The sequence below is a fragment of the Cavia porcellus genome, unplaced genomic scaffold (genome assembly GCF_034190915.1).
Source record: "Cavia porcellus strain 051 isolate PalLab524CR breed Dunkin Hartley unplaced genomic scaffold, mCavPor4.1 scaffold_20, whole genome shotgun sequence".
Lineage (NCBI taxonomy): Eukaryota > Metazoa > Chordata > Mammalia > Rodentia > Caviidae > Cavia > Cavia porcellus.
In genome coordinates this window covers 52,315,717-52,328,570 of record NW_026947503.1, presented here as the reverse complement: position 1 = coordinate 52,328,570, position 12,854 = coordinate 52,315,717, and positions in this window count along the sequence as shown.

Sequence of the window (12,854 nt, the reverse complement as noted above, 5' to 3'; positions counted from 1 at the left end):
TAAAAGTTTTCTAAAATATTTTCTATAGAGTAATTTCTTGAAATTTGTATTATAGTATTTTGGTTGCTGTTTCATTTTATTTTGGTTTTGAATTAATGGAGATTTCACCCAAAGACTTTGCATTGAACTTGTGATCCTCTTGCCTCAGCCTCCCAGAGTGCTCAGATCATAGGCTTATGTTGCTATCCCTGTCTATGAATTTATTTCATTACAATTTATCCTAATGTTACACGTCTAGAGTATTTGGAAACTGAACTGGATTAGTCGGTTCAATATAGTTTTGAGATAATTCTTTTTTTTTGTCATGATTTCATGAGATAATTCATTTTGAGATGTGGTTATTAATATACATCCACATTACAGATACTGATTAAATTTACATGTGTCTGTACATGTGTATGTATTTATACATGCATAAATGTATGTATATATATAATTTTCACTTTATGAAATGTTAAATTGCATTAAATATTTTATTACAAACAATTATATGTGTATACCCCTTCTTCTGTACAAGCATGTGATTGTTTCTCTAAAGGAAAACCACGTTGCCAAATTACTCAGGTTGGTTATAGCCATTTAAATTCCCTCCAGTAGGTTATAAAAAAAATATTATATCCTTGTCAAAATATCTTATTGTTTGGCTTATATGTTTCCTGTGTCTGAATGTGAAATGCTTTATTAGCTGCAGTTTTAACTTTCAATACTATTATTACTGATAATAGTAAATATTTTTACACACAAATCTTTCCTTTCCATTTCCTGTTATATTTTGTTCCTTTTATTGGGTTCTTTTCTGTCTTTTCTTTTTTCTTCTTTTCTTGTGTCTTTCCTTCTTTCCTTCCTTCCTCTTTTCTTCATTCCCTCCCTTGTTTCTTCCCTCTTTCTTTCCTCAAATGATTTGTCACTGGATCACAATGAAATAACAACATGGGCCAGAATACAAATCAGTTTCATTATCCAGCATGTGGGCCTGTATTAGTTCCGCTGATGTTTTTGAAGCAAAACTATCTCCTGAAGGAAGCAACACAGTAGATTATCTTTATAGGGAAATACTTTTTTGCTGGTCACTAATAAAGAGCTGATTGGTTACTTCAAGTAGTACTATTTTCCTACATACTGTAGAGAAAATTATTTGGGCAACAACTTCCTTCTAGTAGTTTTCAATTAAAGGTTTGTTCAGTATATAATTACATCTTTAATAGTTGGATAATTGTACTTTAAATTTTTTTGTTTCTGTTTACTTTTGTGTATTGAGATAGATTTTAAACTTTTGATGAAACAATTTTTAGTTATTATTATCTTTGAAATGTTTTTCTTGAAAGTGTTAAGAAACATTCCAAGTAATGTGTTTTACATTGATTTGAATGAAGATATTTGTTGTATTTTCATGTCACTTTTAAATTACTTAGTGTAAATCTTAAGTTGTCTGTCTACATGACTAAGATGCCTGGATAGCTTGTAGAAACTAATTTTATGTGTGGGAAGTATGTTTTCCCTTCATTTTTACATTTAATTGTAGCCCAGTGTTTTAAATTTCTTTAATTTTCACAATCAAATCAATCAATTACCATTCTTTTAAGCAGGGTTTTATGTGTTTAGCTACACATGTACTTCCTTTGTGACTTTTCTTCCTTGTGTCTTAAGTTTATCTTTCCAAATTTAGTTTTCTTTCCATTCAAAAAAGATTTAGATTTGTCTTGGATTTGCATTTCCTATTTTGATATTGTCTATATATTTCTTTTTTTCCTATAATAATACTTTGGCCATGGGTAAAGTTGTACATTTTCATCAAAGTTTTTTCTTGTAGTTTGAAACGTGCATTTTTCATCTTTGAAAATGATTATTCAAAAGATTACTATTAGTCCAGATTATTCTTCTTCACTCTTTGACTCTTTTTAAGTCTCCTAAGTGTCTTTCATGTTTTATACTTTTAATACAATTTGTCGAGTAGGGTTTTGTCTTTGTCATTATTTATCTTTTGGAATCTTTGTGGTATCTTCCTCAAAAGACTTACTTTAGTGATTTGTAATCCAGTTATCCATGTAAACTGCAACTATTTTATTTTATTCAGTTTATTGTTATGCTTTTAATTAGATTAGTTTTAAGACATCAAATCTAGGTTATTGCCAGAAACTAAAACTAAAGTTTCATTGCTAAATTTAATTGCAGAAATTCCTTTGTTTATGTGATATATACGAAAGCATTTAAGGAATGAAGTGCTCTATGAACTGAATCAGAGTTTTATAGCCGGGGAAGAGATCAAGAACCTGTATGTTCTCCAAGAAGGTACTAAAGTTGGAAGTGAAACACACCAGAAAGACTATTTGGCAATGAAATTTCCCCTTCACTTTGTGAGGAATAAATGGAGTCATGTTTATTTCTGTCTTATTTAAGGCAGGGAAATTTTGTTAACCACTCACCCATATATAGACATAACATTGGCATCAGTTACAATTAATATCTGCCCTTTAACTAAAAGGAAAAATAGAATATGTCCTTAGATCTAAGTTTAAAAAAAGTTTCACTTGGGAAGCAAATGAAGAAACTGAAGTAGGGATCTAAAGTATCTCTTACTGCACCCGTCTTGTGATATGTACTACCTAGTTCACAAAAGAGGGCTTTAAACTTTTTATGTATTATTAATTACTATAAATTAAGAGGATAAATATTTAAGCAGCTTTCAAACCAATTCCTAAGGAAAAAGTGGCTGTTTCTTTCTTAACTTGAAAATCACCTTTCTGGTGGTATTTAAGGAACACTGTGTCATTATAGATTTCTTATGCTGAGGCATCATGCTGATTCACACAAGTAGAGAGAAGGGATCACACCAGGATGCATCAGGCTCTGGGACTGAGGAGTTAGAGAGTTCTTACCAAGCCATATTGAATGATTTTTTTTAGAATAAAATCCCTTTTTTTTTCCCTTTCAATATGGCTTTTCTAAAAAATTCTTCTAAAAAACTGACTGAACCTCACTGAAAAATTTAGAATTCGAGTTGCATTGTATATTTGGTCACAGTTTTTTAAAACTTGTTGTCATTTTAAATACTTGGAAATATTTCTGAAATATGTGGTTTAAAAACTGATCCATTCACATAAAATTATTTCGTGTTAAGTTGATTTATCAAAGTAAGTTCAAAGGTGAGCATTTTGTAAGCATTTTGTGTTAAAAATATAATATTTATGTAGGAACAAGATAAACATATAATTTGACTGTAGAATTAAAGAAACAAGAACAAGGAGAAAGGAAGGAGATAGAATGGCATAAGGGAACTAAATCATTATCTTTCAGAGCTGAACGTTATTGAAAATGTCAATGGAAAAATCATATCTTATCACTACGTTGTTAATATAAGTTATGAAATAGCAGTATAAGCTTGATATCTGGAATTTGGAGGAAAACATAAAAAGACTTGACAAATGAAAAATTGAATGCAATGTTTTTAACAGGAAGTATTGTTGAAGGCTATGCAAGATGGACCTTTTTAATTAAATCTTCCATATGTCTTGGTTTTTTATTTCCTTTATTTGAAAATCAAGTTTATGTATTACTATAGAAAGCTGTCAAAAGAACTTTATCAGTTGAATATATTTATCTTAGAATTATAGCAGGCTTTGTTAACTTGAGTTTTTTCTTTTCCTTTTTTTTTCTCCGAAAGAAGTTTTACAAGAATTTTAAATCAAGCTATCACTTTGGTTTGTTTTCAGTATTAACCTGGATAAAAACATGTTTGCTTTTTCCCTCTTTTTCCCCCTTGAGTGTATGTGATAGGTGGTTGGTAATTATTTTTGTGCTAACATGCATGATATGTATAGAGTTATGAAACTTTGCCAGGCTGAATCCTTTTAGGAATATTCTTCACCTGGTTAGGTCTATGTTAGCCGTCGTAATCTTTACTGTAATAAATTGATTAGATCTTTTCAGCATAGTAGTTAACATTAAATAAGAAATAAAGATATTCTTTAACTCAGAACTTACACACTTGATATAATTGTATATATTATACAGATAACTATGCAAATATATGTTTATGTGTATATATGTTTACCTTTACATTTTATTCTGCAGTGATTCAAGCAGGAAATAGATTTTCTATAGTCACACACTACATTTCGAATATGAATATCTTGTTATTCTTTTCTTATTTATGAATTTCCTCTAAATCTCTAATGACACCATTATCTCACAATTTGGGACCTAAATTATCATTTCTAAATAATACTACAAAGTACTTTTTGCACTCTGAGTTTACAGCACATCTTTTTAGATTGAACACTTAAATTAGCATCTGCTTTAACAGCAAATATTCTGAACACTTAGGTTAAAATTAGATGAATGTGATGATATTTTTTTTGTTATTGACTGCTATGTGACCAAACTACCCCAAAATTAAATAGCATACAAGAAAAATCATTTTACTATCATTTATCAAGAATTAAGGAAGCATTCACCTAAGTAATTTCTCTTCTTCTGATATCAACCATGATAATCAGCTAGCCTACAGCTCATCTGAAGGGTCAGTGTAGTGTAACTCACGTGACTGGCACCTGGTGCAGAGATCTGTAAAGGCTCACTGAGATTCCACATTATGTTGAGCTACATGTAGTTTCTTCAATATGGTGTTCTCATGGTAACTTCTTAAAATACTGCTGTTTTCTTCCAAAGCCTGCACTTACGATGTTGGTGAAAGCTAAAATCTCTTTTTCTTCTTTTTTTTTTTTTTTTTTTTGAAATCCAAGAATGTCACTTCCCATTGTTGTGCTTGTCAAGCTAATACACTTGTGCAGCCTTGACTCACAGGGCACTGAAACGTTTCTGTGCCTCTCTATAGGAGTGGTGAAGAATTTTCAGCCATCCTAAATCTACTACAGTAGTGTTGCAAAATAGTCTTTTATAAATATTCTATAGAAATATCTTGGTGACTGTAGTAATTGAGAAGTCACAAAAGTCATAAGAATGGATACTTCTAAGTTTATTCAGAATTTCAACTGGTATCCTTTAAATCATGTGCTTATTAAATGTGAAAATGTAACTCTGTGAATATGTATTTCACACTTTTATTTTTATTCTGACATCCTAAACATTTTCTTACAGTAAGTTTAGGCATTGATTTTAAACAAAATTTAAAAATAGTAATTCAAAACTAAATATCTGTGAAAGTACTGAAGCACTAAAAAATTTCCATTAGCCATATCAAAATTTTACCCCAAAATTGTTTATTGCTGATCCTTTTGAAAAATCCAAACTGAACAAAAAAATACCAGCTAAACTGAGACCCAGAGTCACTAGTCCCTGTGTTCTGTCCTGTGACAAGCAACATCTGTTTCCTCATCAATCCAGAAAATTGTCACAGCGAATAATAGTGCCAAGTTAGATCCTTACCTGACTCTACATACGTGATATAATCCAAACAATTCTTTTTTCAATTTTGACATCAAAAGCAGAAGCAAATTTAGTAATATAAATAGGTATATAAGATAAAATTGAAGCCAAGTAACAACGTTAAAGATATTCTAGTGTTCTCATTTTATTGACTTAGTAACAAAACAGTAGTGAATGGGATCATTGAAACTTAACAGAATATGACAATTATTAACCACCATTATTAACCTACTTTATTATTTATATTAATTATTATATCATTTATCTACTGCTGAAAAATAAATTGTATCCAATTTAGTGGTTTAAAATACTATATATATAATCATTTCAAAGTTTTACCAATCAGTAATATAGATGGAGATAAAACATGAGTTTTCTACTAAGGTTCTCTCCTGAGACCGCAATCAAGATTTGCATGGTGGCAGTCATCCCAAGGCTAGATGGGAGTATAATTCACTTCCAAGCTCTCTCAGTGACTGTTTACTGGGTTCACATCCTACAGACTCAGTAAGGGCTTTGGTTCCTTGCTGGCAATCATTGGCAACCATTGGTTCTGTGGTTCTCACCACTTGGACCTCTCTGTAGGACAACCTGCCTCACAGCACCTGGCTTCATCAGAGGGAGCCAGACAAAGCCTGAAACAAAACGCCCGCTCTTCTGTTATCTGCTACCAGAAGCAGCACATATTTCAGTATTATATTCATTAGAAACAAAGACTTGAGGTCAGCTCACACTGAAGGGGTGATTACACAAGCAGAAAAACACCGAGAAACAGAGATCACCAAATCTTTCAAGAAGCAGTTAAATACAATTATGAACAGATTCAAAATTTTAAATTTATTGTATCATCAGATTTTCTGTAAGCTCCTTTCTTGTCAACAATTTTGGAAATATTTGAATTCTGATGTATCATGAATATTTAAATGAAAAAATACAAAAGTTTGTTTTTGTCTTTTAAAACTTACGATTATTTTCTTGTTCTCTGCCTTTAAGAAAATAAGAGCTAACTAAAACATACGTTCTGCATTGCAATCAGCTTATGTAAATTATAAAGCCACATAGAAAATATCTGAGAAATAATATACAAGAAGAAGTGTTACAATATGTTGTAGATTTACTTGCATATATGTCTCAGAATACATAGCGAGCATTTAGATTCATCAAGTGTTATTTAGGGAAAAGAAAAAAATACATGACTATATTCAGTGCAAGATTCACCTATAATAAACATGGAAACTTAGTTGAAGCATATAAAAGGCAAATCTCATCATATGATTGCTCCGTTTAATAAAATTAGTATTATCAATGTTTATTACAAACTTGAAAATTTTAATTGCTATATATAATAAATATTGTTCCATTACTACCATCATTTTGGTTTCATAAAACAAAATACACTGAATATAATTTTGCATATTTTTAAAAACAAATCCCCTACTTACATAAATGATGAGTCTTGCCAAAACACTATTGACATAGCCAGCTTTCTTAGTAGCATTTAAACAACATTTTACTTATTATGCACACTCCTTTTCTCCTTACTTCTCAAAAATAATTCAGTGTTCTTCTTAATGATCATGTAGAAGATATTAAAATGTATGGATCCTAATGAGAGAGTTTTAGTTTAGATCTTACAGGTTGTACTTGTGCATAACTGCCATGACATGATTTATTCCTTGTCATTTAAAGGAGTTCCCATCTTTTTTTTTTTATTTAAGAGGAAAAAGAGAAAAACACAAAACAAAACAAAGCAGTGTAAGGTTACACATAACACAGAATTACAAAAAAAAAAAAAACATAACAGTAAGAAATCACCTGTTAATAGATTACATAATATCATCTTGGAAATAGTTGCTCAAATCACAGTATCAAAGAATACAAAGTAGACATTCAAACGGAGAGACTGCAAACAGCTGTGTTCAATGATCCAAAAACATTAATATAGTCAGCTATTTAACATCCCTAAACACACTTGCTGTTATATCCGTTAGAGCTCTTTTTTTTCCCCTCCCTCTCTTTTTTATAACAAAATTTACACATTTTGTATTTTATTACTCCTTAGTTCTTATTACTTTTTTTGGGGGGAGAGAATAAAGTCAAATATGGCAAAACAAAGCTGTAAGTCAAAACCAAGGATAGACATAGCACATGATGTAGAACAGAGTACAAGGTTATCAACAATGGTTATCAACGTTGTCTCTTGTTTCCTTAAAAGGAATTGTCCATCTCATTAGAACATTACAGGACTTCCAAAGGAGACAATAGTCAAACCAGAATGGGCATCTTTGTGAATCTTATTGCCTTCAAATTAGTTGCCGATACCTTCAAACTTGCTACTATCGCACAGAATGGAACAGAGTCTAATCAGTCAAAACAAGATCTTGGGTGTATTACAGGACTTCAAAACAAGTTAATAGGAGATCAAAAAGAGTTACTACTATATATCCTAATTTTTTAAGTTTTTCCCTTAATTAAAATAAACATAAGAAATAGCTAAATAATTTTTTTAAAGAATAGTAGTTACCATAGTGTCTGTCTTTTTCCTTAAAATATTTGGATAAAACTTCATATACTATAGCTTCAAATATTTCCATATCAAAAAGCCCAGAATAAAGCCTTTCTAATTAATAAGTGAAAATTTTATAAGGCTTCAAGGCCACATAATGGGGAATCATGATTATCACATATTCACAATGCCTAAGTTTTATTGGTCTTGTTCCCATCTTTTTTGGATGGTGCCCTCCCTACATTCCATCACACTCAGGGTGAGGCAGTGATCTTCAGAGAGTATGATTGAATATGATGAATTCATTCAAGGCCATTGGAAATGGAAAGAGTTTGCAACAGAAAAGAAAAATTTCAAAGATCTGCATGGAAACACATTAGCCCTTAGGAATACTCAAAAGTGTAATAAAAGTGATGTCCTTTATTACATAAGTATATTTTATTTCAATGCGTAATGAAAACATGAACAGTTGAAGGATAAAATGGGTCTATATTTATAATAAGCCATGTCTTTTTTTCTTATCTAGCAACTTTGTTCCTTGATTATATCTTTGTTAAAGGCATAGCTGCAATCTTTAACAGAAAGTCCAACACAATTAAAAATTAGATTGCTGCTCAAATGATTCTGTATTTCTGCCAACTATTAGGACATACTTGTATACAGGTATACAAATATCAGTTTAATTTTACTAAGTATGGCCAATATGTGAACCCCAAGGGGGAGCTCTTGTGTTTTACAGCTGCACAATGAGCCATTTTTCCTTCCCTGGAATTGCTGTCCTAGGATATAAACAACTTGTGGGTTTTCAGAAAGAAGAATCAACATTTCCCAAGGGGAAAACTAACTAACCTTTGGGAATGTTGGACCCAGGCTCCTGTCTCAGGACCCTTTTCTTACTTTCAACTTAGTTCTTCATTTCTGTGTTCTAATTTATGTCATGGAAAGAAGTATAAAGTGTGCCTTTTACTAAAATAGAGCACTTTCAGCTCTTTTCAATGAGATAATCTGCAGAAATGTTCAAATAATTGCAAGAAACATTATATATATGCATGAAGGCGTATGTAAGGTAATTATAAATACACATATATGTTAGGATATGTGTTAACTGTGAATGTACCATAGAATAATAAAATAGCTGGATATTTTGGGATACAAGGAGAAACACCATGAAAGTGCATGTAATCACCATGTAGGTAAAAATCTTTATTGAATCGAAGGGTTTTTAACGGTTAATCAAGGAATGTACTTCAGGAATCTATTAATGAACTAAAACTACTAGTGACCTGAAATTGTCTAAACCAAAGGTCAAAGTAATTATTTCCTAAATAAAATTAAAATTTCCTTGAAATTTTCTGAAAATATGATTTCACTACCAAGTTGAGTAACATGTTCTGTCTCAAGATCTAGGGCTTTTAAATTGTAATTCTGGTCTGTCCAGGTTAGATTAAAATACCAGTGTCAATCAGAAGATGGAGAAAGAAAGCAATGTGAAACTTCACATGTCATTGGATATCAGCATAAATAGAACTACTGTGGTGGGAAAATTGAATAAATTAAACAAGATATCTGAAGATTGAATTTCAAAAGTCATATTCATATTTACTGAATTTTTTCCCTTTATCCTATCAAGCAAATGTATTTTTACACAGACTATCTGGAAAGCAGCTCTGCCTGTCAACTTTGAAGTCTTGTAGTTCTTCATAAAGATATAACTTCTATCACTTCCAGTTGAGTAATATTGATAAAAATGTTTAATATCTTGATAATCAAGATATTAAACTTCAACATATTTTAATATATGTCTCAGAATTATCCTGATATCATGTGGCATAATATTTAGAAAGTGCTTATGCCTTAGTAGATGTTTAGAAAATGCCAAAAACCATGACTTCATAGGAGCACAAACTTATTGTTTCTGATGTTTGTTTCAACAAGGAAAGACATATATTATGTAGGTGCTTAATGAATACATTTACAATGCTGTCAGTATCTTTGGCTTTCACCTTCATGCTCTAAGCTACAGAGCTTGCCTGCCATTTGAATTTGCACTGTCTATAAACACTTACAGGAGATTTATTAAATGAATTATTTAAAATACTATGCACCTGTAGAAAAAATGGAAAAGCACTGTAGTTTTAGAGGTTATTTTTAATTGAAAAATGAAGATAAAATACAGTATACAATATTTGCCTTTTGTTTTCAAAAAGTAGAAGGAATATACAATTGTGTTAAATTGTTTTACATGGAAAATTTCATGGGAAATTATGTAAGAAACTAATAAATAATGCTATCTACAGGGTTTTATGGAACTTTCCAATGATTTACATTTATATTATTGGAATATAGGCATGGAAGTTAATAAAATGAAGCTTAACAAAGGGAGAAGAAGGAGCAAATTGGGAAAGAGCAATTAACTAGATTAGCTACATATTTTTAATAAATAAACATAGGCCTAACATAATCAACAGGTTGTATATCCTATACCTTCCTATGCATCCTGAGCCCTTTACAGCAAACACAATATTCATTTGTCTTTATATTTTTATAGGCCTTAACTCAGCATTTTTACTCAGTAAACAATAGTTGATTGATTGTCATTTAAACAAATGCTGACAGCCTCTTTCAATTGTTCATATCTTACAATGTCCTAACATATTCCATATCTCTGTGAAAGGTCGTTTAATGATTGACAAGCTTTCTTAAATGCTATTTTTTTTTTGGTCTTTTTCATTTTTATCGGTACCAGGGATCAAACTCACGACCGCCTGCTTGCAAGGCAGGTGCTTATGCCGCTGAACTAAATCCCCAGCCCCATTGACAAGCTTTCTTAATCAATATAGCATTCAATGAACTTATTAAGATCAGGCATGGTTAGGTTCCATTTTGATACATTTGAGTAGCGCCATTTTTATACATTGTACTGATCTTTTGAGCCTTGTCACTCTTAATGGCATGTACGATTCACCTTTTGTGTAGCTTAATGCAATATCAAATAGAGGACATAATGAATAGAAATATATTTGAAGGTGCACATAAGCCTCTAAGCTATTATTCCATTCAAGACATTTGGCAGTTAAAAATCTGTTACAATTAAACTCCTTTGAGATAGTAATTCATGATGAGAAGACTGAATACTCAAAAATAGTTAAATATTCAGAAGCTTTATTCTAATAAGAGCATAGATATCAAAGAGCTCTTTCAAATGTATCTCCAGAAATTTCAAGTATATCTCCAGAAAGCTAAATCTAACTATGGTCAGGATTATTATGGACACAAAGTGTGCACAAAATATTTATACTTGAAAAATGTTACCAAATTATATGCTAAGCAACCCAACTCCTCATTTGGGGGGATATTTAGGGAAAATTTTTATACAAAACAATGTAGATATAGGTAAGAGATTTAGCTAAGATTCACTCATTTCAGAATTTATTTAAACTTTATATGTATGTATGCTTCATTTTTGTTTTACAATATTTTTCATGAGGGTTACATATAACTAATCAGGATGAGCAGACTAATTGACAGGAAATATGACTGAATGAGATAAATTCAAAATTTATTTATTTCAGAAAATGACAGAGCTACAGTTCTCAAAATGAATTCTATGAAGTGTTAAGTATTTGTGAAATGCTAGTGCACTGATTCAGTAGGTATTGTCAGCGCCGTACAGTGTAACAGACATGGTGCTTGATCTTGTGATGTTTAAGTTGTGTTGAGAGACATAAATCTCAAAGGAAAAAGTATGTCAAATCATGGGAAATTCTAGGAAGCAGAATGAGGATTCTGAGAGAAATAGAAGATGAGGACACAAAGCATACCATTTTTACACAGTGTATTTATGAAAGGTCCCCTAAATAAGCAGAGGTTACTTGACCAGAAACATAAGGTAAAAAGAGAGAAATCCGGACAATGTAAATGCAGAGTGTTATTGGCAAGTGAAAAATGAGCAAATGCAAGGGCCCGGAGGTTTTACAATGTCCTTGGAAAACCAAAAGAAAATCAAGAAAGTTAGTGTGGCTGGGGAGGAGATACGGAAGCAGAGCTAAAGATGCTTGGAGTGTCTGAAGCTTACAGACTTTGGGATCTGTCCTGAGGGAACAGGAGTCACTGGAGACCTGAAGAGAAAAGTAAAATGCCTTGTTAAAATCACTAATCAGCATGTACAATTTCAACTATCTTGAAATATAACTTGTCAATTTTATATTAATCATAGAAATAACTATTATATAAATATAATGATATATGTATAGCTATTATTAAATATTTACTATAAATGAAACATATATCAGGTTTTGAACATGTTTATAGCAAAACTTTTTTCCTAATTTTATAAATTTTAATATATTTCTTAATAATACGGTACAAATACTTTGTACATTTTGAGATATATCAAGAAAATTTACTTGTCAAACTCAAGAGAAATTCATCGATTTCATTCTCATTTTTCCAGCAATGCCTCAAGTTAAATAAAATTTTATGACACTTCCTAGAGATAGGGTTTTTTTTTCTGAGCTTTGAAAAACAAATTAGAGCTGTAGAGGTGAACAGATTGGTGAGTTCATGAAGGTGGTATGAATACCTTCATTAAGGGCATTGATTTACGTGTCTGGAGTTCTATATAGTTGGATTCACAGTTCAATTATATTTTTCATCTATTAAGTATGAAGCAGCTGTTAATGCAATAGGAACTACTGAGATCTGTGGTGAAATGAAAGATTTATGTCCACGTTAAATGTTAATAAATATACTTATTAAAGGAAATATACACCTGTTCGTAAAAGTATACATAAATATATATGTACTTTGCAATAGCCAAAAATGCATTTTTAGATCACATTTAATAGATTCGTTAACTTGTGTTACGAGATTTATTATAAAGAGAAAAGTAATTCCCAGTATAATTTAACAAAGTACTTTAAGTTACTCTATTTTGGTAGTTCATAAAAAGATGACAAACTTA